The sequence below is a fragment of the Polypterus senegalus genome, chromosome 2 (assembly GCF_016835505.1).
Source record: "Polypterus senegalus isolate Bchr_013 chromosome 2, ASM1683550v1, whole genome shotgun sequence".
Lineage (NCBI taxonomy): Eukaryota > Metazoa > Chordata > Cladistia > Polypteriformes > Polypteridae > Polypterus > Polypterus senegalus.
Genome location: NC_053155.1, coordinates 190,925,523 through 190,950,078, shown reverse-complemented (window position 1 = coordinate 190,950,078; position 24,556 = coordinate 190,925,523). Strand labels below are relative to the sequence as shown.

The 24,556-nt window shown below is 38.9% G+C and overlaps 1 protein-coding gene across 2 annotated transcripts in view; it reads left to right on the top strand.

The window, feature by feature from the left end:
• srpx (sushi-repeat containing protein X-linked) overlaps nucleotides 1-24,556 on the top strand; it is a 94,082-nt gene that overhangs the window by 37,691 nt on the left and 31,835 nt on the right. The gene's annotated exons all lie outside the window — the stretch shown is intronic.

Below are 24,556 nucleotides of genomic sequence, written 5' to 3'. Positions count from 1 at the left end.
ATATACAGTATAGTACCAGAGGTAATTTGTAAATCTTTATAATCAATTAATTTGTAAACCAATCTTGATATTTGATTGTTGTAACAGATATCCTGGCTGGCAGAGGAACAACAGGAGCCAGTCCTGGTCGAGTCTATACTTTAAAAGTGGTATTCTCACTACTTACTGGAAAGCCCCTGCAAGTGTCAGTTTGTGGAAAAGTTTCCACATGGTAACATGGTCCCAAGCACACTCAAGGAATATGCTTGACTCCAAAAGTAACCTATGAGGTTACTTTTATGAGGTTTATAAGCTCATTAGTTTATTAGCTATTTTTTTTTTTTTTTACCATTTAATTTAAATCAATTAATTTTAATTAAAAAAAAAAAAGAAAATGTTCAGGCAGTTTTAATAATCCTAAATCAAATTTTAATAATGAGGCTGGTGCAATGCAAGTCCTGTTGGATGCTGGACTTTTTAGATGATGACTTGGAGGAGCCAGTCGTCTATGATGGCTACATCTGCAGGAGGTGCCCGCTGATCCAACAACTTGAGCTCAGCGTCGCTAAACTGAAGAAGGAGTTGGCTGTGTTGCAGTAGAGAATTGGCAGATCTGGACCAGGTGTCCTATAGAGAGATAGTGTGCACCCATAAGGTGGTGCAAGAGGAGATTCCAAAACCGACAGGTACAGATAGATGGGTCATGGTCCCAAAGCATAAGGTAAAGGGTGCACACTGTCCGGGGGCATCAACCCCAGAATTAAAAATGTATCAAATTGTTTTCAGGTCCTTGCTGAGGTGGATAGTGTCTCTGACGATTCTGAGGTGGTAGGTAGGGATGAGGCGCCCCAACAGAACATCTCTAAATCAGATCCCAGAAAGAGAAAGGTAGTGATAGTTGGGGACTTAATCATTACAGGGACTGAATCGCAAGTTTGCTCTAAACAGGGACTCTTGCACGGTGTGTTGCCTTCCGGGTTCACAGGTTGGAGACCTTCCTGAAAGGGTAGATAGGCTCTTGGCTAGGATGGAGGTGGATCTAGTTGTCATTGTCCTTGTTGGTACAAATGAACTACATAAGGTAGTCTGTCAGTTCTTTGATCCAAATTCAAAGATTTAGGTGCCAGACTGAGAAGCCAAACTGACAAGGTAGTCTTCTCTGAGGTTCTGCCTGTGCCACGCACCAGTCCAGGTAAAACTGAGGAGATTAGAAGGCTTAACGCATGGCTCAAATCTTGGTGCAAGGTAGAAGGGTATATGTTTATGGGGTATTGGGAATCTTTTTGGAACAGATGCAGCCTGTTCCGCTGCGACAGGTTACATCTGAACTGAAGAGGCATCAAGTTATTGGGGAGGTGTATGAGTAGGTTTAGTCAAGTATTGTTTAAACTAGGGAAATGGGTCTGCAGGGAGGACAAGTGAGGTTTAGAATTATACATGGAGGAACAAACAACAGTGTGGAAATAAAAATGTGAAGTAATTTAAATTCTAACCCAATGTTTAAATGTAGAAGGAGTAACACATTAAAAATAGCTTGCCTTAATGCTAGAAGTATCAGAAATCAGGCAAGTGAGTTGGAATTGTATATAGCAGAGTAGGATTATGGTATTATAGCAATAATGGAAACCTGGCTAAGTAATCAAGAGGGGGATGAGTATAACACAGAGGAATACACATTTTTAGGAAGGACAGAAAGAACTGAAAAGGAGGTGGGGTTGCTGTCAAACAATTTTAAATGCTTCTCCTGTTCAGTTGGATGATGAACCCCATCTTAGAGAGGACATGTGGCTTTGCCTGGAAAGCATTAGAGAAAGAGGCCTTATTTTAGGAGTGTATTGTAGACCACCCAAGGCAGACAATAATTTTAACACATCTTTTTAGCAATATTAAAAAGGCAAGTTTACAGGGGGATATTATAGTCCTGGGGGTTTTTAGTACTGAATATTAACTGGGATAACCTTGCAAATGGTGGAGCACAAGAGCAGACATTTTTAGAAGTAATCACTGACTGTTTTTTTTAGCACAGTATGTTAAAGCACCAACACGGTTGCATGCATTTTGTAATAATCAGGATAAAATTTAAGGGTGTACAGGTGATTGAACTACTGGGATCAGGTGACCATAATATAATGCAGTTCTCAGTGTTTTGCAAGAGTGAAGATGCAAAGACTAAAATTTTTAAGTTTAACTTTGGTAGGGTAAATTTTGAGCAGTTGTGGCAAAGTCTAGGGAGGATAGACTTGGATTTTAAGTTTGGAGACAGTTGAGGAGCAGTGGAACAGGTTTAAAAATGTTTTATATGTAATGCAGGACAGTTACATACCTAATTTTGGAATTATTATAATATTTAAGAAAACTAAGCAGTGGGTTAATAAAGAGATAATAAAGAAGCGGCAAAGAAAAAAAACAGCTGTGTGAGTTGTAAAAGACTAATGACTCCAAAGTGAATCGTAGGACATATGAGAACAAGAGGGCAACCATTAAGAAGGATATTAGGAAGGCTAAAAGACAGTAGGAGAGGAATATAGCAGATAAGATAAAAGATGACCCAAAGAGATTCTTCTAATATTTTAATAATAAAAGAATATTGAAGGAGGACGTGAAGTGCATCAGGAATAGTAAACGGGAATTAAAAGAAAGTGACAGTGAAATAACAGACCCTCTAAATTTGCATTTTTATGAGGTCTTCACTCGTGACAAAGAGGATAACCTCCCAGCAGTAAGTGGGACTTCTAAGGAGGTTCTGAGTGATTTAGAAATTGTAGAGAGAAAAATACTGCTCAGATTAACCCTTTAATGGGGAAGGGTATACATTCCGAAATAAAGATCATGTTTTGAAATGGAAACGTATAAGCTTTGTGAGGCAAAAAGTGGATATGTGTGGAATATGATGATGTACAAAGGAAAAGATAGAAAACTTGTTAATTATGTAGGAGGGGTTGAAGTGCGGAATTTTACAAAACCGTTCAGGATTGTGGTAACACTTGCAGAAAAGCTACTGAATCAGTGTTATCTGATAGAACTAGACAATCACTACAGCAGTCCCGAGCTGTATGAGTTTTTGAATTTGATGGAAACTGACACGGTAGGAACAGTAAGCTCAAACAGAAAGGACCTGCCAAATTTTGTGATGATAAAAAAAAAATTAAATTTGGAGAAGATGCCACTGCATTCAGAATTAAGTTGATGGCATGGAAGGATAAGAGAGATGTTTGCATGCTGAGTAGATATCTCACAAGAGATGTGCAGTGTATTTGTTACACAAGCATAGGAGAGAAATGATATATTGCTGCAGAGACTGCAATGTTCCATTCTGCGCTGCTCCGTGCTTCAACATGTACCACACGCAACTGGAGTACTAAGTGAAAAATAGAACATTTGTAGATAGGGTAAATAAATCTACAACAAAAAAACTAGCATGTAATTAGCTTAATGTTGCTAATAACAAATTGTTTTCTAGCCTTTCTTGTCTTTTCCAATAATTTAACTCGCATGTCAATTAGATAATATTCTAGCAAAATTCAACCATTTCTGTCTATAGTTAAACAATCCCTACCACAATAGCGACTACTGAATAAAGGGCCCCCAATAAAGGGGTGAAATAGACTGAAATCAAACAATAACTAGAACCAGACAATATTTACCCTCGGGTTCTTAAGAGGGCTAGTGAGTACATAAACCCTTGACACATTTTTACTAAGTCACTGTGCACTGGTGAGATTCCAAAGGGCTGGAAAATGGCAAATATTATCCCGTTATCTAAAAAGGGTGACTGGGCACATCTAAGCAACTATATGCCAATAAGCTTAATGTGCATCACAGGAGAAGGAATTATTAAGCATAAGATTAACTGGCACATTGCAAGTACAGGAGTTTTTCTGAACAGTCAGCATTGGTTCAGAAGAGGGAGATTTTGTTTTACCAACATGCTAGAATTCTATGAGAAGCAGCAAAAGATATGATCAAAGTGGAGCATATGATATTATTTATTTTGACTTTCAGAAAGCATTTGATAAGGTGACACATGAGAGGTTGGGCATCAAACTAAAATAAGTGGGATTTCAGGGTAATGTCTGCAGATGGGTGCAGAATTGGTTCAGACACAGGAAGTAGAGGGTTATGGTGCAAGGGACCTTATCAGAATTGGCTGATGTTAAGACTGGTGATCCACAGGGGTCAGTGCTAGTGCTGCTGCTGTTTTTAAATTATATAAATGATTTAGATTGGAATATACAGTACGTAACAAGCTGGTTACGTTTGCAGATGATATCAAGATAGGTGGATTGGCAGATAATTTGGAATCCTTTAAATCATACAGAAGGACTTGGACAGCATACAGGCTTTGGCAGATGAAATTTAATGTCAGTAAATGTAAGGCATTAGACATATGAAGTAAAAATGTTAGGTTTGAAAATCAAAAGTACACCGTATGAGAAGACTTTAGGAGTCATAGTGGACTCTTCATTATCAACTTCCAGACAGTGCTCAGAATCCATTAAGAATGCAAACAGAATATTAGGTCATATAGCATGATGTGTGTAGTACACCACCAAGCAGCTTATGCTCAGGCTTTATAATGCACTGGTGAGGCCTAATCTGGAGAACTGGTGTGCAGTTTTGGTCTATAAACAGGACATAGCAATGCTTGAAAAGGTCCAGAGAAGAGCAACTAGGCTGATTCCAGGGCTACATGGGATGAATTATGAAGAAAGATTCAAAGAGCTGAGCCTTTTCAATTTAACTCTTTGAAGGCTGAATATTTTTTTCCAAAACATACAGTTTTCTGAAAAGCACCCAAAGAAAGGGTCTTGCACATAAATCAACCTAAAATATCAGTTGCTGGGTGCTATGGCCTTTTGTGGCTCGTGACGCTCACAGGCAGCATGACGGCTGACAGGAATGCGTGGCAGGCTGGCTGCCAGGCCGTCAAAGCGTGACGGTGGTGGGGACAGCAGCAGCATTTGCAGTCACAGTGCAACGGAATCTGGTTTGTACCTTGTGTCATTATGAGTGGCGGTCTTCATCTGCACAAACATGTTCGGCACCACGATTAGCTGGAGATCAGTCAGCTGATGCCGGTTCCTCACTTTTCGTTTTCGAGCTCGATCTCCAGATCACTTGCATCAGTATCCAACAGGTCAATTCAGCCATAGTATACAAAACGTCGTCCACGGAGTAGTTTGCTTTGTGCATTCACTTCGATGTCACACCAGATGTCGATGCCATTTTTGTCGTCGTCTGCTCTTCACTACTCCCGCAAGCGCATGGAAATCTCAAATCAAACCAACGAAGCTAACTCCTTCTAACAAAGAGAGTCAAACTAAAACGTAATAGTGGGTTTTGTCACTGTTTGCAATTGCTTACTGCTCTCAACCCCTCCTGCTGACAGAAGTCGACATCCACCCTGAAAGAGTTAAGCAAAAGAAGAGGTGACGTGATTAAAGTGTTGAAAATTTTGAAGGGAATTGGTACAGTGGATTAAGACTGTTATTTTAAAATGAGTTGATTCAGAACACAGGGACACAGTTGGAAACTTCTTCAGGGTAAATTTTGCACTTACATTAGGAAGTTTTTTTTTTTTTACACAGAGAACCATAGACATTTGGAATAAGATACCAAATAGTGTGGTAGACACTAGACCGTAAGACTTTCAAAACTAGACTTGATCTTTTTTTAGAAGAAATAAGTGGATAGGACTGACGAGCTTTGTTGAGCTCTACAGTGTTCTACTGTTCTATCTTTGGCTAGTGGCCTATTCAGCCTTGACTTGGTAGGTAAGTTGGGGAAAAGACCTACTCTAACACTAGGGCGGGCACATAAGCGGGCAGTGCGTACTGAACGAGCGCTCAACCCGCCCTTCGCTTGGAAGGAGAAAGCGACGGTGCTCCTCCGGTTTTCAGTCACGGACAATTGTATGTTGGTTCCTAGCGTGCATTGTTGCAATGTTACTTTTCTTGGTGGTTTATTAAATTATATATATATATTTATTCATTTATTTATAAGTTTTAATATCTTATTTTTCAATTTTACAAATCTTCTGTAAAATACAGAGAGGAACTACTGTAAAAAGTCAGAACTGTGCTTTCATTATTGTGTTGACTAAATACCGTGTTACAAGATTGCATTCCTTTACTAATCTGCCTTACATTTGACTAAAGGAAGGCATTCTACTACAGAACCATATTAGGATTCTACTGACCTGACATCAAGCTGCAAGGGATGTTTTGTTAATAAGGTTCTTCTGATAGGGTCACAGCTTCCACACTTTTAATGTCAGCAGAAATAAATCTAGCATCTTTTAAAGACCCGTTATCATCTTATTATCTGGTAACTGACATATCTATACTAATAAAAGGCAAATCACTCACTCACTCACTCACTCACTCTCCAAGTTCCCGTGTAGGTAGAAGGCTGAAATTTGGCAGGCTCATTCCTTACACCTTACTTACAAAAGTTGGGCAGGTTTCATTTCGAAATTCTACGCCTAATGGTCATAACTGGAAGGTATTTTTCTCCATAAACTGTAATGGAGTTGAGCTGGAAAGACGTGGGGGCGGAGTTTCGTGTGACATCATCACGCCTCCCACGTAATCACGTGAACTGACTGTCAATGCAGTACGTAGAAAACCAGGAAGACCTCCAAAAAGCGCTTAAGAAAACATGCATTATATAATTGAGAAGGCAGTGAAACAATAAGAAGCAAGCGAGTGACATATACTACCATATTCATGAGTGCTGCTACCTCGGAAAGAAAGCAAGGGGTAAACTTAAACTTTAAATTAAGTTCATAGACAGGCTACCGCTGGCGTTTCACATGCCCACAGGTAATGCGGGATACAAGTTTAATGAGAGGACGAGGATATAAAGCGAGTTTTGATCACTTTGTAACTAAGTTAAAATTGTAGGTGAAGGGGTGTGTTTATGCAAATTCCGAGAGACTGTGTTTGTGGGGGATTGACAGTTAAGGCGGGTTGGGGAGTCACGTCATCATCTCCCTCCCATTTACCTCATTTCGCTCTGAGCTGAGCTCAGCTAACGCCGTCTTCCGAAGCAACTTCGTCAGACTGCCACCAAATACTCACAGAAAAATCCACAAGTTAATACACACGCTGTCTCTAGAGTTTCTCCACACTGAATCCTCCAGGCACTACTTACAAAAGGTTACATTGACAATCGTGTTACGCTATTTTTAAAATCTTTCCTTTTCTTAGCACAAGCACAGCTGAGAAGCTTGATGCATGTGCTCCATAAGCGTTAAAAATAATGCATTTAATCACACTTTGCATTACAAGCAAAGGGAGCTTTTGTCAATGCATGATTTCCTGGTACACCGATTACATTGATCAGCGATCCCGATTCATTTTACCCTCGCACCACCTTAGTTTGAGAAGAAGTATGAAAAATATGAGGTTAACACAGAAAAACAGATCACCAATTCAAGCTTTATGAATAATCGATTCGCCATCAATAATTGTTTTGGTAAAGCCATCCTCCTTCCATTTTATAATTTTTCCGCCATTAGCCATGATTAAATGAGCGGTAAATAAAGTAAGAGCGAAGCGAAGGTGACTTATTTAGGCAGGCATATATATGACAGCAACACTCATGACAATGTCAATCATGTTACGCTATTATTAAAATGTTTCCTTTTCTTTTCATTACTTCTTTAACACACTACTTCTCGCTGTAGGCGCGGGTATTTTGCTATATATATAATATATGAATGACCTCCAAAGAGCGCTGAGACTTTTGATATCATGAAGCGTGTCTGCAAAACTGTAGTCTCCTGCCCAGCAAAGTCGAGCAGCCAGCGCGCATAGCTGTGCCGGCCTTTGAGACGCTGACTGCGCTTCCGCCTTAAGTCAAAGTGAGCACTTTTCATTTTTTTCATCCTCCCCTGCGCTATAGCCCAGACAAGTGCAAACACGGACCCCTTTTCTACACCACGGCAAAATAATATTAAGGCGATTCACACTTTCTTTGCACGTTACGATTATGAGGTGTCAGCTCGGATTATGAAGACACGCACAGTGGAGGACTGACAGTGCCATCACAGCCGATTAATGGCGGGACGTCTCACCAGTCTACACAAGACCCACCCCAAGACTGTCCCCAAAAGGCGATCATAACGTCAGCGAACACATCTCTCTATACTATATAAAAGAAAAAGGCAACTTTCCTTTCTTTACACCTTTTTTCCTTTTATCCCAAACCAAAGCCTTTCTCTCTTAACACTGCAGAGGACACAAAACTAATTTTCTTTAAATGCGGTAAGGCACATTACCAGAGGCACAAATTTGAGCGTTCACATAGAAAATGTAATTTCTATACCACAGCCGTCGTGTAGCGCCTTTCAAAAGGGATCTACTACCGAGATGATCCATATACATTTTAGCTGCTGTTAGTTACTTACCTGTTGTGTTACACAGTCTTTAAAATGTAGTTTACCCAAACCACTCCAGTAGTGCTCAATGTACCTGTACTTCTTAAAACGTTAATGTTTTACTGTTTAATAACTTATAGACTATATTTTATTATTTTTCCCTTGCATTATTTTTTAACGCGTTATGGAGCACATACATCGAAGCTTCTCAGCTGTGCTTGTGCTAAGAAAAGGAAAGATTTTAAAAATAACGTAACACGATTGTCAATGTAACCTTTTGTAAGTAGTGCCTGGAGGATTCAGTGTGGAGAAACTCTAGAGACAGCGTGTGTATTAACTTGTGGATTTTTCTGTGAGTATTTGGTGGCAGTCTGACGGTTGCTTCGAAGAGGCGCGCTGAGCTTAGCTCAGAGCGAAATGAGGTAAATGGGAGGGATATGATGACGGACTCCCCACCCGCCTTATCGTCAATCCCCCACAAACACAGTCTCTCGGAATTTGCATAAGCACACCCCTTCACCTACAATTTTAACTTAGTTACAAAGTGATCAAAACTCGCTTATATCCTGCGCCCTCTCATTAAACTTGTATCCCGCATTACCTGTGGGCATGTGAAACGCCAGCGGTAGCCTGTCTATGAACTTAATTTAAAGTTTAGGTTTACACCTTGCTTTCTTTCCGAGGTAGCAGCAGTCATGAATATGGTAGTATATGTCACTCGCTCGCTTCTTATTGTTTTTCGCTGTCTTCTCAATTATATAATGCATGTTTTCTTAAGCGCTTTTTGGAGGTCTTCCTGGTTTTCACGCACTGCGCTGACAATCAGTTCACGTGATTACGTGGGAGGCGTGATGATGTCACACAAACTCCACCCCCCGTCATTCCAGCTCAACTCCATTACAGTTAATGGAGAAAAATACCTTCCAGTTATGACCATTAGGCGTAGAATTTCGAAATGAAACCTGCCCACCTTTTGTAAGTAAGGTGTAAGGAATGAGCCTGCCAAATTTCAGCCTTCTACCTACACGGAAAGTTGGAGAATTAGTGATGAGTCAGTAAGTGAGTGAGTGAGTGCTTTGCCTTTTATTAGTATAGAGATATATATATATATATATATAAATATATATATATATATATATATATATATATATATATAAATAATTCACTAAGGCAAGACAACCATGGAAAGCACGCCGGAAGGGGTGTGGATTCACTAAGCCGCCTACAAGTGAGACACCTAGGGAGCACGCAGGAAGGAGCCACACCCACCAACTCCAAGACCATTGGATACGACAAGAACTCACAGAGCCACACCTACCAACTCGGACACGACAACACAGAAAAACCAGCGTCATTTATATTCATCTGTCGTATTGGTCACATGCAGCTCCGACCCACGTTGACTGTTAATAGAGGCATGTTTCTCGCGGAGGTGAATCACCATATGCAGCGTGTAAAACTGTTTGCAAGGGGTATCCCATAGGATCCTTAAAACTTTCCTTTACAACTGAGGTTAAAACACAATGAAGTGAGCAGTCTTTAAAAAACGAGTTTCTGGTTACGACGCACGACCGTGTGCACTATAGTAAACTGTTTTACACGCTACATACAGCAATTCGCATCCGCGACAAACATGCGTCTTCTTAGATACACCTGCACTTTGTACACACCCCCCTCCCACCGTGGTCGGGTGTCTTTGTGGATTATATATAGAAAGGCAGCCAAAACTGCACAGAGCAATGAATCACAGGTGCATCTGGACTGTACAAAGACGACAACGACTCGAGTGACGAGTTGGAGGTGGGCACATGAGCAGGCAGTGTATACTGAACGAGAAATCAGCAGACTAGCATGACAGAGGGAGCGGAGTGGATGTCCTTGTCCTTCTCCTCTCCTCCCGTTCCACCCTGAGCGCCGCACGGACGATTGTGTGTTGATTCGCTCCGTGCATTGGGTAAAACCCAATGAAGGAAGCAGTCTTTAAAAACCAATAAGCCCTGTGCCTCTGTTTCATTACCATCTCACCTGCTTCACCAATGCAGGCCCGCAAGAAGCGATCCGGCGCGCTATTCCCATGACCCCGGGCAGCCAACCGGGTAACCAAAGTCTTTGGGTTCAGGGGGGAGTATGGTTACAAAGCTGAAACTTAAAGGAATTGACGGAAGGGCACCACCAGGTGTGGAGTCTTTCGCTTCATTTGACTCAACTCAGGAAACCTCACCCGGCCCGGACACGGACAGGATTGACAGATTGATAGCTCTTTCTCGATTCTGTGGGTGGTGGTGCATGGCAGTTCTTAGTTGGTGGAGCGATTTGGCTGGTTATTTTCGAAAACGAACGAGACTCCTGCCTGCTAAATAGTTACACGACCCAACAGCGGTCAGCGTCCAAATTCTTAGAGGGACAAGTGGCTTTCAGCCACGTGAGATTGAGCATTAACAGGTCTGTGATGCACTTGTATGTCCAGTACTGCACGCGCTACACTGAATGGATCAACGTGTGTCTACCCGGCGCGGGGAGGCGGGTAAACCGTTGAACCCCATTCGTGATGGAGACCGTGGCTTCCAATTGTTCCCCATGAACGAGAAATTCCCAGTACGTGCGTATCATACGCTCGCACTGATTACGTCCCTACCTTTGTAAAGCCCCCCATGGTCGGGTGACTTGGTGGATTATATATAAAAAAAAGCAGCCAGAACCGCAAAGAACAATGAAAAATCAACGTGGAAACCGACTGAGGCGGTGTTTGGAAAATTAGCAGTCAACGTGACTCACAGGTGCGTGTGGACTGTACACATACGAAAGCGACTCAGGTAGGGATGCTGAATAAGCCATTCAACCTTAAGTTTGTGGAATTGACCCTGTTTAGTTTGTTGTTCCTCATCACCCATTGATTATTTCTGTCTTTGATCTTTCACATTAAAAGGGGCTCTGGTATAATACATTACTTTCTTTTGAAAAGTCGGTTATTTTTGTATGGCTGACTTGTTTATATTAGTACGCCTACAAGTTGCTTTGATTAAAAATGTCTGCTAAATATATATTAGATCTGTTTTCTTTGGCTGTGTCAACCCACTTGAAAATATTTTAGGCAGATGTTATATCTAAGCTGTTTTTTCCTTCATACTGAGTGATTCTAAGTTATCCTGTGAAATGTAAATTATTTTAGGTGTAAGTTTCCAGAGCTCAAATGGTTAGTGGCAAGTATTATTCAACGATATTTGGAATTTGTCTTGTCACTGACAACACAATTAACAATGCTATTTCATTTCAAATATACAGTATAATTGCTTCATTTAAATAAATGAAAATAAGTTCCAATTCAGCACAACATACCTTGTGATTAACTGGCTTTTTTGTTATTTGAGAGCACTAATTTATATAGCATACTAGCAGAATACCCACGCTTCGCTGCGGAGAAGTAGTGTGTTAAAGAAAGTACGAAAAAGAAAAGGAAAAATTTTAAAAATAACGTAACATGATTGTTAATGTAATTGTTTTGTGTATTTGGTGGCAGCGTCACAAAGTTATTTTCGTCAAGCTGCATCAGAAAATGTACCACGACGTCTGACACGCCTCCTTTTTGCTGTTTTCTCACAGCTTGAATTGCTGCTATCATATATACACACACACACACACACACACACACACACACACACACACACACACATACATACATACATACATACATACATACATATATACATATATATACACATACATACATATATATATACATACACATACATACATATATATATACATACACATACATACATATATATATACATATATACATACACATACATACATATATATATACATACACATACATACATATATATATACATATACATATATATACATATACATATATATATACATATATACATATATAGCTACTATACTAGAAAATACCCCAAGAGCGTGAGAAGTAGTGTGTTAAAGAAGCAATGAAAAGAAAAGGAAACATTTTGAAAATAACGTAACATGATTGTCAATGTTATTGTTTTGTCACTGTTGTGAGTGATGAGTGTTGTTGTATATATATATATATATATATATATATATATATATATATATATATATATATATATATATATATATATATTTACACACACATATATACACACAAATACATATATATATATATACATAAATACACACACACACATATATAAACATATATATACATATACATGCATATCTACATATATACACACACAGCTATTTCAGATCAGTGCAATACGCTGCTTGTTAAAATGGATAACTCCCGCTCTTACGCAAGTCTGCGTGGATATTATGAACTATCGTATTTGTTCAAGTTCTATTTAAATTTTAAATAGAAGGAATTTTTATTTAGTCGATAGAAATATCTTTGGTAGGAATGGTAAAAACAGACAGGAATATTATTCCTGAATAAATCAACTCAAACCTTAAACAACTTATAATATTTTGCTCTCCATAAAAATATATCCTGTCTAAATTATACAAGTTAGAAATAAAGTAAACATTAAAAGAACAAACATTCAAATTTCTTTACTCTTATGTAATTTTATATTTTATAAAAAATAAACTTAGATTTTAAATATCCCAATAGATTTTGCTCTCCATAAAAATATATCCTGTCAAAATTATACAAATTCAAATATGAACATGCTGCATAACAAAACCTAGAAATATAAATAAAATGTGTTCCTTTCAGCAATAACAAATCAACTCATTCAGTTGTCTTTGCTCATATGTCATTTTAGAGCTGGACGCCTGGCATCTTTTTTTGAGTTTGACACATATGGACTAAATAGAACTTGAAAAGATATATTTTTTCAAATGTGATCGCGCAATTCAGATAGAGTTGACGCAAGACTACAGCCTGCATGCCTCAATAAGTCATCCTCCCTCGCCTCTTACTTTTTACCGCTCATCTAATGAATACACTGAGTATGGCTTTACCAAAACAATCACTGATTAAGTAATAAAGTATCCATTATTCGAGTATGTAGATCGGGTTATATATATATATATACATATATATACCCGCGTATCGCAGCGGAGAAGTAGTGTGTTAAAAAAGGTAGAAAAAGAAAAGGGAACATTTTAAAAATAATGTAACATGACTGTCAATATACAGTATTTGTTTTGTGAGTGTTACTGAGTGTTGCTGTCATCAAGGATTTGATTATCATTATTTCTTTCAATCAGGTTCGTATTTGTAGGATGTGTGTGTTCAAGTTACATTCCGTGTTTGTCAATCGTTGTTAAGATGACAGGTTTCATTCATCGATTCGTTTCTTACTGCATCAATAAACAGCTCGTCTTCTTCTTTATCTGAGACCTGACACACTGCATGCACGGGTTTTTTTACACTGTCTTCCTTTAGCGGGACATTGACTTTTTCCAACGTGTGCTTTGTTTCCGCAGTAGTTGGATTTATGAATATGCTTGTATGTATGAGACGCTTCATATTTTTGCTGCCTTTTCAATTGTGTAATTGCTTTTGTTCAGCTCTTTGGAACTGTTGCCTTTATCTGTGCACTGCGCCAGTTCACGTGAGCCACTCGGTGTACATGCATCGAAGGTTCCCAGCTGTGCTGGTGCCATCTCGTGCTATGTCCATGGCTGTATTTAATGTTACCTTAGTCCTGGCACTTAAAACTTTCTCTCGCAGTTTCGCTGAGTTTGTGTCAAACACCACCCTGACCATCTCATCTTCCTCTCCATAAGCACAGTCCTTCACCCGTGAATATTTACCCGTGGCAGTTTGCTATTGATTGCCGCTGACGGACGGCCTTATATGGGCAGGCACTAAATTACAAACGCCAGCGCAGCCTGTCTATGAACTTAATTTAAAGTATAGGTTTACATCGTGCTTTGTTTCCGAAGTAGCAGAACTCCTGAATATGGTTGTATATGTCACTCGCTCGCTTCTTACTGTTTCGCTGCCTTCTCAGTTATATAATGCATGTTTTCTTCAGCGCTTTTTGAGGTCTTCCTGGTTTTCTATGTACTGCGTGATTACGTGGGAGGCGTGATGATGTCACACGAAACTCCCCCACGGCGTTGAAGCTCATCTCCATTACAGTAAATGGAGAAAAACTGCTTCCAGTTATGACCATTACGCGTAGAATTTCGATATAAAACCTGCCCAACTTTTGTAAGGAAGCTGTAAGGAATGAACCTGCCAAATTTCAGCCTCCCACCCACACGGGAAGTTGGAGAATTAGTGATGAGTCAGTGAGTGAGTGAGTGAGGGCTTTGCCTTTTATTAGTATAGATATATACATACACACACACACACACAAACACACACACACACACACACATACATACATACATACACACATATATATAATTTGTTTGTGTGTATGTATGTGTGTGTATATATGATGTAGATAGGTATGTATATATATATATAAGTGTATATGTAGATATGTATATAGATATGAAGATATGTATGTGTATATATATGTATGTGTGTGTGTGTGTATATGACAGCAGCAATCCAAGCTGTGAGAAAACGGTAAAAAGGAGGCGTGTCAGACGTCGTGGTACATTTTCTGATGCAGCTAGATGAAAAAAACTTTGTGACGCTGCCGCCAAATACACAAAACAATTACTTTGACAATCATGTTACGTTATTTTCAAAATGTTTCCTTTTCTTTCTCTTTCCTTCTTTAACACACTACTTCTCCGCTGCCAATATATATAGATAGATAGATATGAGAACAACACTCATATCAATGACAAAACAATTACATTAACAATCATGTTACGTTATTTTTAAAATTTTTCCTTTTCTTTTCGTGACCTTCTTTAACACACTACTCCTCCTCACAAGGCTGGTATTCTGCTAGTATATATATATATATATATATATATATATATATATATATATATATATATATATATATATATATATATATATATATATATATATATATATATACTCTAATAACTCACTCACTCACTCATCACTAATTCTCCAACTTCCCGTGTGGGTGGAAGGCTGAAATTTGGCAGGTTCATTCCTTACAGCTTCCTTACAAAAGTTGGGCAGGTTTTATATCGAAATTCTACGCGTAATGGTCATATCTGAAAGCTGTTTTTCTCCATTTACTGTAATGGAGATGAGCTTCAACGCCGTGGGGGCGGAGTTTCTTGTGACATCATCACGCTGCCCACGTAATCACGCAGTACATAGAAAACCAGGAAGACCTCCAAAAAGCGCTGAAGAAAACATGCATTATATAATTGAGAAGGCAGCGAAACAATAAGAAGCGAGCGAGTGACATATTCAACCATGTTCATGAGTTCTGCTACTTCGGAAACAAAGCACGATGTAAACCTACACTTTAAATTAAGTTCATAGACAGGCTGCCGCTGGCGCTTGTAATTTAGTGCCTGCCCATATAAGGCCGTCCGCCAGCGGCAATCCAATAGCAAACTCCCACTAAATATTCACGGTGAAGGACTGTGTTTATGGAGAGGAAGATGAGATGGTCAGGGTGGTGTTTAACACAAACTCAGCGAAACTGCGAGAGAAAGTTTTAAGTGCCAGGACTAAGGTAACATTAAATACAGCCACGGACATAGCACGAGATGGCACCAGCACAGCTGGGAACCTTCATGCATGTACACCGAAGCGCTCACGTGAACTGACGCAGTGCACAGATAAAAGGCAACAGTTCCAAAGAGCTGAACAAAACCAATTATACAATTGAAAAGGCAGCAAAAATAGGAAGCGCCTGATAAGCATATTCATAAATCCAGCTACTGCGGAAACAAAGCACACGGTGGAAAAAGTCAATGTCCCGCTAAAGGAAGACAGTGTTAAAAAAAAACCTGTGCATGCAGTGTGTCAGGTCTCAGATAAAGAAGAAGACGAGCTGTTTATTGATGCAGTAAGAAACTAATCGATGAATGAAACCTGTCATCTTTACAACGATTGACAAACACGGAATGTAACTTGAACACAACACATCCTACAAATACGAACCTGATTGAAAGAAATAATGATAATCAAATCCTTGATGACAGCAACACTCAGTAACACTCACAAAACAAATACTGTATATTGACAGTCATGTTACGTTATTTTAAAATGTTCCCTTTTCTTTTCTTTTTAACACACTACTTCTCCTATGCGATACGCGTGGTATATATATGTATATATATATATATATATATATAATATGTATATGTATATGTATATGTATATATGTATATGTATATATATATATATATGTATATGTATATATATATATGTGTATATATATATGTATATATATATATATATATATATATATATATATATATATGTATATATATGTATATATATATCCCGATCTACATACTCGAATAATGGATACTTTATTCGCCATCAATGATTGTTTTGGTAAAGCCATACTCAGTGTATTCATTAGATGAACGGTAAAAAAGTAAGAGCGGAGGGAGGATGCAGGCTGTAGTGTAGCCAACTCTACCTGAATTGCGCGATCACATTTAAAAAATATATCTTTTCAAGTTCTATTTAGTCCATATTTGTCAAACTCAAGGGCCACGGGCCACATCTGGCCCGGACGTGTAATTATATCCGGCCAGCGAGATCATTTTATATACTGTATTATTGTTATTTATGGCCCAGGTATATGAAGCGCTGGTAACACAGTAAACTACAGATCCCATAATGCAGCGCTTCAGCTGCCTTGCCGAACACTTACCGCTAATCAAGTCTAGCTTATGATGCTGCAAGTTATTGCGGGCTAGCTCACACGATGCTGGAGAGAAAATTAATTCTGAAAAATAGAGCCTTTGAAAAGCGATGGGAGGCTGAGTATATGTTTACTGAACCCGTGTGTCTCATTTGTGGAGCTAATGTGGCTGTAATTACAGAATTTAATCTAAGACGGCACTATGAGACAAAACATCAGGGTAACCTGAATGCAATGCAGAAGATACAGAAAGCAGAATAATTAAATAAGAATCTGACACTTCAGCGGACGCTTTACCCGTGCACAATCAGAAAGTGATTTCAAGTGAAGCTGCTTTTATGGGAGACACAAATGCAGCAGTGCAATTTGCCCCACTTTCCCTGTTGCCAAGTAATGTTAAACCAAGTCATCACTACGGTGTTCCCAAATACGCACTTTGCTGATAAACTGAGCGCACTGAGTTTGCACGGCGCTTTGGTGACTTTGAAGAACAAAAAGTCCGTCTACATGCGGCTCGAACCTTGTGCATGTTTGGTAGCACATATCTGTGTGAGAAGCTCTTCTCAGTGATAAAGACTAACAAAACAGCACACAGGAGTCGCCTCACTGATGAGCACCTGCAATCCATCCTGAAAATCTCCACAACACAGAACCTCACACCAAACAGAAACGAACCTGTTGCCAAAAAAAGATGCCAGGCGTCCAGCTCTAAAATGACATATGAGCAAAGACAACTGAATGATTTGATTTGTTATTGCTGAAAGGAACACACTTTATTTATATTTCCAGGTTTTGTTATGCAGCATGTTCATATTTGAATTTGTATAATTTTGACAGGATGTATTTTAATGGAGAGCAAAATCTTTTGGGATATTTAAAATCCAAGTTTATTTTTTATATAAAATTACATAAGAGTAAAGAAATTTGAATGTTTGTTCTTTTAATGTTTACTTTATTTCTAACTTGTATAATTTAGATAGGATATATTTTTATGGAGAGCAAAATATTATAAGTTGTTTAAGGTTTGACATTTTAACAAGCAGTGTATTGCACTGATACGAAATAGCTGTGTGTGTATATATGTAGATATGTATGTATATGTATTTGTGTGTATATATGTGTGTGTATGTATGTATGTGTGTTTGTATATGTATGTGTATATATGTAGATATATATATGTATATATGTGTACACACTACTTCTCCGCTGCGAAGCGCGGGTATTTTGCTAATATACTAATAAAAGGCAAAGCCCTCACTCACTCACTGACTCATCACTAATTCTCCAACTTCCCGTGTAGGTAGAAGGCTGAAATTTGGCAGGCTCATTCCTAACAGCTTACTTACAAAAGTTGGGCAGGTTTCATTTCGAAATTCTACGCGTAATGGTCATAACTGGAAGCTATTTTTCTACATATACTGTAATGGAGTTGAGCTCGAAAGCCGTGGGGGGCGGAGTTTCGTGTGACATCATCACGCCTCCCATGTAATCACGTGAACTGACTGTCAACGCAGTACGTAGAAAACCAGGAAGAGCTCCAAAAAGTGCTGAAGAAAACATGCATTATATAATTCAGAAGGCAGCGAAAACAATAAGAAGCGAGCGAGTGACATATACAACCATATTCATGAGTGCTGCTACTTCGGAAACAAAGCACGGTGTAAACCTAAACTTTAAATTAAGTTCATAGACAGGCTGCCGCTGGCGTTTGTTATGCCCACGGGTAATGCGGATTACAAGTTTAATGAGAGGACGCAGGATATAAACGAGAGTTTTGATCACTTTGTAACTAAGTTAAAATCGCAGTTGAGGGGCTGTTCTTATGCAAATTCCGAGAGACTGTGTTTGTGGGGGATTGACAGTTAACGCGGGTGGGGGAGTCGCGTCATCATCTCCCCTGCCATTCATCTCATTTTGCTCTGAGCTGCGCTCCGCAGCTAACGCAGTGTTACGACTTTGTGATGCTGCCACCAAATACTTCCAGAAAAATCCACAAGTTAATACACACGCTGTGTCTAGAGTTTCTCCACACTGAATCCTCCAGGCACTACTTACAAAAGGTTACATTGACAATCGTGTTATTTTTAAAATAGTTCCTTTTCTTGGCACAAGCACAGCTGAGAAGCTTCGATGCATGTGCTCCATAACGCGTTAAAAATCACGCATTTAATCACAAGCAGAGGGGAACTTCTGTCAATGCATGATTTCCTGGTACACCGATTACATTGATCAGCGCTTCCCGATTCATTTTAGCCTCGCACCCCCTTGGTTTGAGAAGAAGTATGAAAAAATATGAGGTTAACACAGAAAAACAGATCACCAATTGAAGCTTTATGAATAATCGATTCGCCTTCAATAATTGTTTTGGTAAAGCCATACTCCGTGTAATCCTCCTTCCATTTTATAATTTTTCCGCCACTAGCCATGATTAAATGAACGGTAACAAAGTAAGAGCGAAGCGAGGGTGATTTATTCAGGCAGGCAGGCGACGGCTCAATAGCTCGAATTTGGATATAAGTAGCTTCTATTTAGTTGCCAGAAATATCTTTGTTACTAATGGAAGTTGAATTTAGTCTTTAAATTTCTATGGTAAAGAAAAAGTTATGCAATGATGACTACATTTAACTATATAAAGTCAAAACTTTTATATATAAAGTCATTCGCAAATATGTAAAGTCAAAACTTGATTATATAGCCTAAACTCATTCCCAAATATATAAAGTCAAAACCTGAGTATATAAAGACGGCGTTGTAATATTTCGGAATATATAAAGTAAGCGCTGGAATATATAAAGTCAGTGCTGGAATCTATAAAGTCAAATCTTGAATATATAAATTCAGTGTCGGAATACAGGCTATAAAGTAAGCGCTGCAATATATAAAGTCAAAACTTCAATATATAAAGTCAGCGTCGGAATATACAAAGTCTATATTTATTCCGACACAGCATTTTTGTAGCTGTGATGTGGCATCAGTGTAATCGATGTACCAGGAAATCATGCATTGACAAAAGTTCCCCTTTGCTTGGAATTGAAAGTGTGATTAAATGCGTTACTTTTTTAACGTGTTATGGAGTACATGCATCGAAGCTTCTCAGCTGTGCTTGTGCTAAGAAAAGTAAACATTTAAAAAATAAGGTAACAACATGATTCTGCATTAACCGCATATTTTTTCATACGTGCCAAACCAAGGAGATGCGAGGGTAAAATGAAACAGGAAGTGCGCTTACATACTCCGTGCATCCCTTCTCGGTAATCGAATCTCGGATGTCGGCGCTAAAGGCGTATGTATGTATGTATATATATACTAGCAAAATACCCGAGCTTCGCAACGGAGAAGTAGTGTGTTAAAGAAGCAATGAAAAGAAAAGGAAACGTTTTGAAAATAACGTAACCTGATTGTCAATGTAATTGTTTTGTCACTGTTGTGAGTGATGAGTGTTGTTTTCATATATATATATATATATATATATATATATATATAATATATATATATATATATATATATATATAATATATATATATACACACATAAACATATATATACACATATATACATACAGTACATATATATCTACATATAAACACACACATATACATACATACACACACATATATACACACAAATACATATATATATATATATATATATATATATACATACATACACACACACATATATACATACATATATATACATATACATACATATCTACATATATATACACACACAGCTATTTCGTATCAGTGCAATATGCTGTTTGTTAAAACGGTTGACTCCCGCTTTTACGTGCAATAACAAATCAAATCATTCAGTTGTCTTTACTCATATGTCATTTTAGAGCTGGACGCCTGGCATCTTTTTGGCCACAAGTTTGTTTCTGTTTGGTGTGAGGTTCTGTGTTGTGGAGATTCTCAGGATGGATTGCAGGTGCTCATCAGTGAGGCGACTCCTGTGTGCTGTTTTGTTAGTCTTTATCACTGAGAAGAGCTTCTCACACAGATATGTGCTACCAAACATGCACAAGGTTCGAGCCGCATGTAGACGGACTTTTTTTGTTCTTCAAAGTCACCAAAGCGCCGTGCAAACTCAGTGCGCAATCACTCTAGCTTCGCAATAACTTGCAGCATCATAAGGTAGACTTGATTAACGCGGTAAGTGTCGGCAAGGCAGCTGAAGCGCTGCATTATGGGATCTGTAGTTTATTGTGTTACCAGCTTCATATACCCGGCTTTAATAACAATAATACAGTATATAAAATGATCTCGCGGATATAATTACACGCCGGGTCGGATGTGGCCCGCGGCCCTTGAGTTTGACACATATGGACTAAATAGAACTTGAAAAGATATATTTTTTCAAATGTGATCGCACAATTCAGATAGAGTTGACGCAAGACTACAGCCTGCATGCCTCAATGAGTCATCCTCCCTCGCTCTTACTTTTTACCGCTCATCTAATGAATACACTGAGTATGGCTTTACCAAAACAATCATTGATGGCAAATAAAGTATCCATTATTCGAGTATGTAGATCGGTATATATATATACATATATATATACCCGCGATCGAGCGGAGAAGTAGTGTGTTAAAAAGGTAGAAAAGAAAAGGGAACATTTTAAAAATAACGTAACATGACTGTCAATATACAGTATTTGTTTTGTGAGTGTTACTGAGTGTTGCTGTCATCAAGGATTTGATTATCATTATTTCTTTCAATCAGGTTCGTATTTGTAGGATGTGTTGTGTTCAAGTTACATTCCGTGTTTGTCAATCGCTGTAAAGATGACAGGTTTCATTCATCGATTCGTTTCTTACTGCATCAATAAACAGCTCGCCTTCTTCTTTATCTGAGACCTGACACACTGCATGCACGGGTTTTTACACTGTCTTCCTTTAGCGGACATTGACTTTTTCCACCGTGGTGCTTTGTTTCCACAGTAGCTGCATTTATGAATATGCTTATCAGACGCTTCATAGTTTTTGCTGCCTTTTCAATTGTGTAACTCGGTTTTTGTTCAGCGCTCTTTGGAACGGTTGCTTTTATCTGTGCACCGCGCCAGTTCACGGAGCCACTCGGTGTACATGCATCGAAGGTTCCCAGCTGTGCTGGTGCCATCTCGCTATGTCCATAGCTTTATTTAATGTTACCTTAGTCCTGGCACTTAAAACTTTCTCTCGCAGTTTCGCTGAGTTTGTGTCAAACACCACCCTGACCATCTCATCTTCCTCCATAAGCACAGTCCTTCACCCGTGAATATTTACCCGTGGCAGTTTGCTATTGATTGCCGCTGACGGACGGCCTTATATGGGCAGGCACTAAATTACAAACGCCAGCGCAGCCTGTCTATGAACTTAATTTAAAGTGTAGGTTTACATCGTGCTTTGTTTCCGAAGTAGCAGAACTCATGAATATGGTTGTATATGTCACTCGCTCGCTTCTTATTGTTTCGCTGCCTTCTCAATTATATAATGCATGTTTTCTTGAGCGCTTTTTGAGGTCTTCCTGGTTTTCTATGTACTGCGTGATTACGGGAGGCGTGATGATGTCACACTAAACTCCGCCCCACGGCGTTGAAGCTCATCTCCATTACAGTAAATGGAGAAAAACTGCTTCCAGTTATGACCATTACGCGTAGAATTTCGATATAAAACCTGCCCAACTTTTGTAAGGAAGCTGTAAGGAATGAACCTGCCAAATTTCAGCCTTCCACCCACACGGGAAGTTGGAGAATTAGTGATAAGTCAGTGAGTGAGTGAGTGAGGGCTTTGCCTTTTATTAGTATAGATATAGATATAGATATATATAGATATATAGATATATATAGATATAGATATATAGATATAGATAGATATATAGATAGATATATATATATATATATATACATATATATACACACACACAGTAATTCCTCGCTATATCGCTCGAAGTTTCAAGGGTTTCACTCTATCGACGGTTTTAAATGTAAGCACATCTAAATATATATCACAGATTTTTCGCTGGTTTGCGGATTTCTGCAGACAGTGGGTCTTTTAATTTATGCTACACGCTTCCTCAGTTTGTTTGCCCTGTTGATTTCATACAAGGGACACTATTGGCGGATGGCTTAAAGCTACCCAATCAGAGCATGTATTACATATTAACTAAAACTCCTCAATGCTATAAGATATGCATCCCGCGCAGAGCTTGATTGTTTGCTTGTCTCTGCCTCTCTCTCATCCTCTCTGACATTCTCTGCGCCTGACGGAGGGGCTGCTTGCACAGAGGCTGTTTGCTTAAAAGATACTGACGCTCCTCTAAAAAAAATGCCGCTTTATTGTGGTGCTCAGCATATTTAAAAGCACACGTATTGATTTTTTGATTGTTGGTTTAATCTCGCTCTCTCTCTCTGACGTTCTCTTCTGACGGAGGAGATGTGAGCAGAGGGCTGTTTGTTTAGAAGATACTGACGCTCCTCTAAAAAATGCCGGCAAACTTAAAAGCACAGTATTGATTTTTTGATTGTTTGCTTTTCTTTGCGAGTGCTCTCTCTCTCTCTCTCCCTCTGAAATTCTCTGCTCCTGAAGAGAAGATCTATTTGCATTCTTTTAATTGTGAGAAAGAACTGTCATCTTTGTCTTGTCATGGAGGACAGTTTAAACTTTTGACTAAAGGGTGTTATTTCATGTCTAAAGGGCTATAATAATGTTAACAGTGTGGGAGAGTTTATAAGGGCTTAAAATATATAAAAATAACTACACAAACATATGGTTTCTACTGCTGATTTTTCGTCTATCGCTGGGGTTCTGGAATGCAACCCCATGATCGAGGAGGGATTACTGTATATATATATATATATATATATCTTGTCATGCTTGGGTCACAGATTTGCACAGAGACACAGGATGGACGTAGAAACAAGAAGGATTTTTATTCAAACACGCAAACACATGAGCTTAAACGTGCTCCATGACAAGTCAGAGATGACAGTTCCGCTAGGAGCAGAGAGAGATAAAAGCAAACAATCAATTCCAAACTGACAGGCGCTGCAAGGCTTATAAGTCGGCGAGTACCGCGAGGCTTGTATTACGTTATAGTGCAAGGATAAGGAGCAATGTGAGGGTAGTCAGTGTTTCAGGGTTTGTGGTTTTCCCAGGGCGTTGTCTCTATTTGGGGTGCGATCAGCCCTCCAGTTTACACCCTCCCCCTCAGCTTTATTCACATTCGTGTGAATCAAGCGACTCTCTGTACCAAGTTCATGTTTTGCGTTGACGTGTTCAGAACCTGGTCGGGGCTTTACTGTGAAACTATAAGGTTGTAAACCCAGAAACCACCTCATTAGACGAGAGTTTGTATCTTTCTGTCGGTACAACCACTGGAGTGGAGCATGATCAGTTACCAAAGTGAAGTTTCGTCCCCACAAGTAATAGCAAGCGCTTCCACAGCCCACCTAATTGCCAAGCATTCTTTCTCAATTGTAGAATAATTACGCTCCCTAGGAA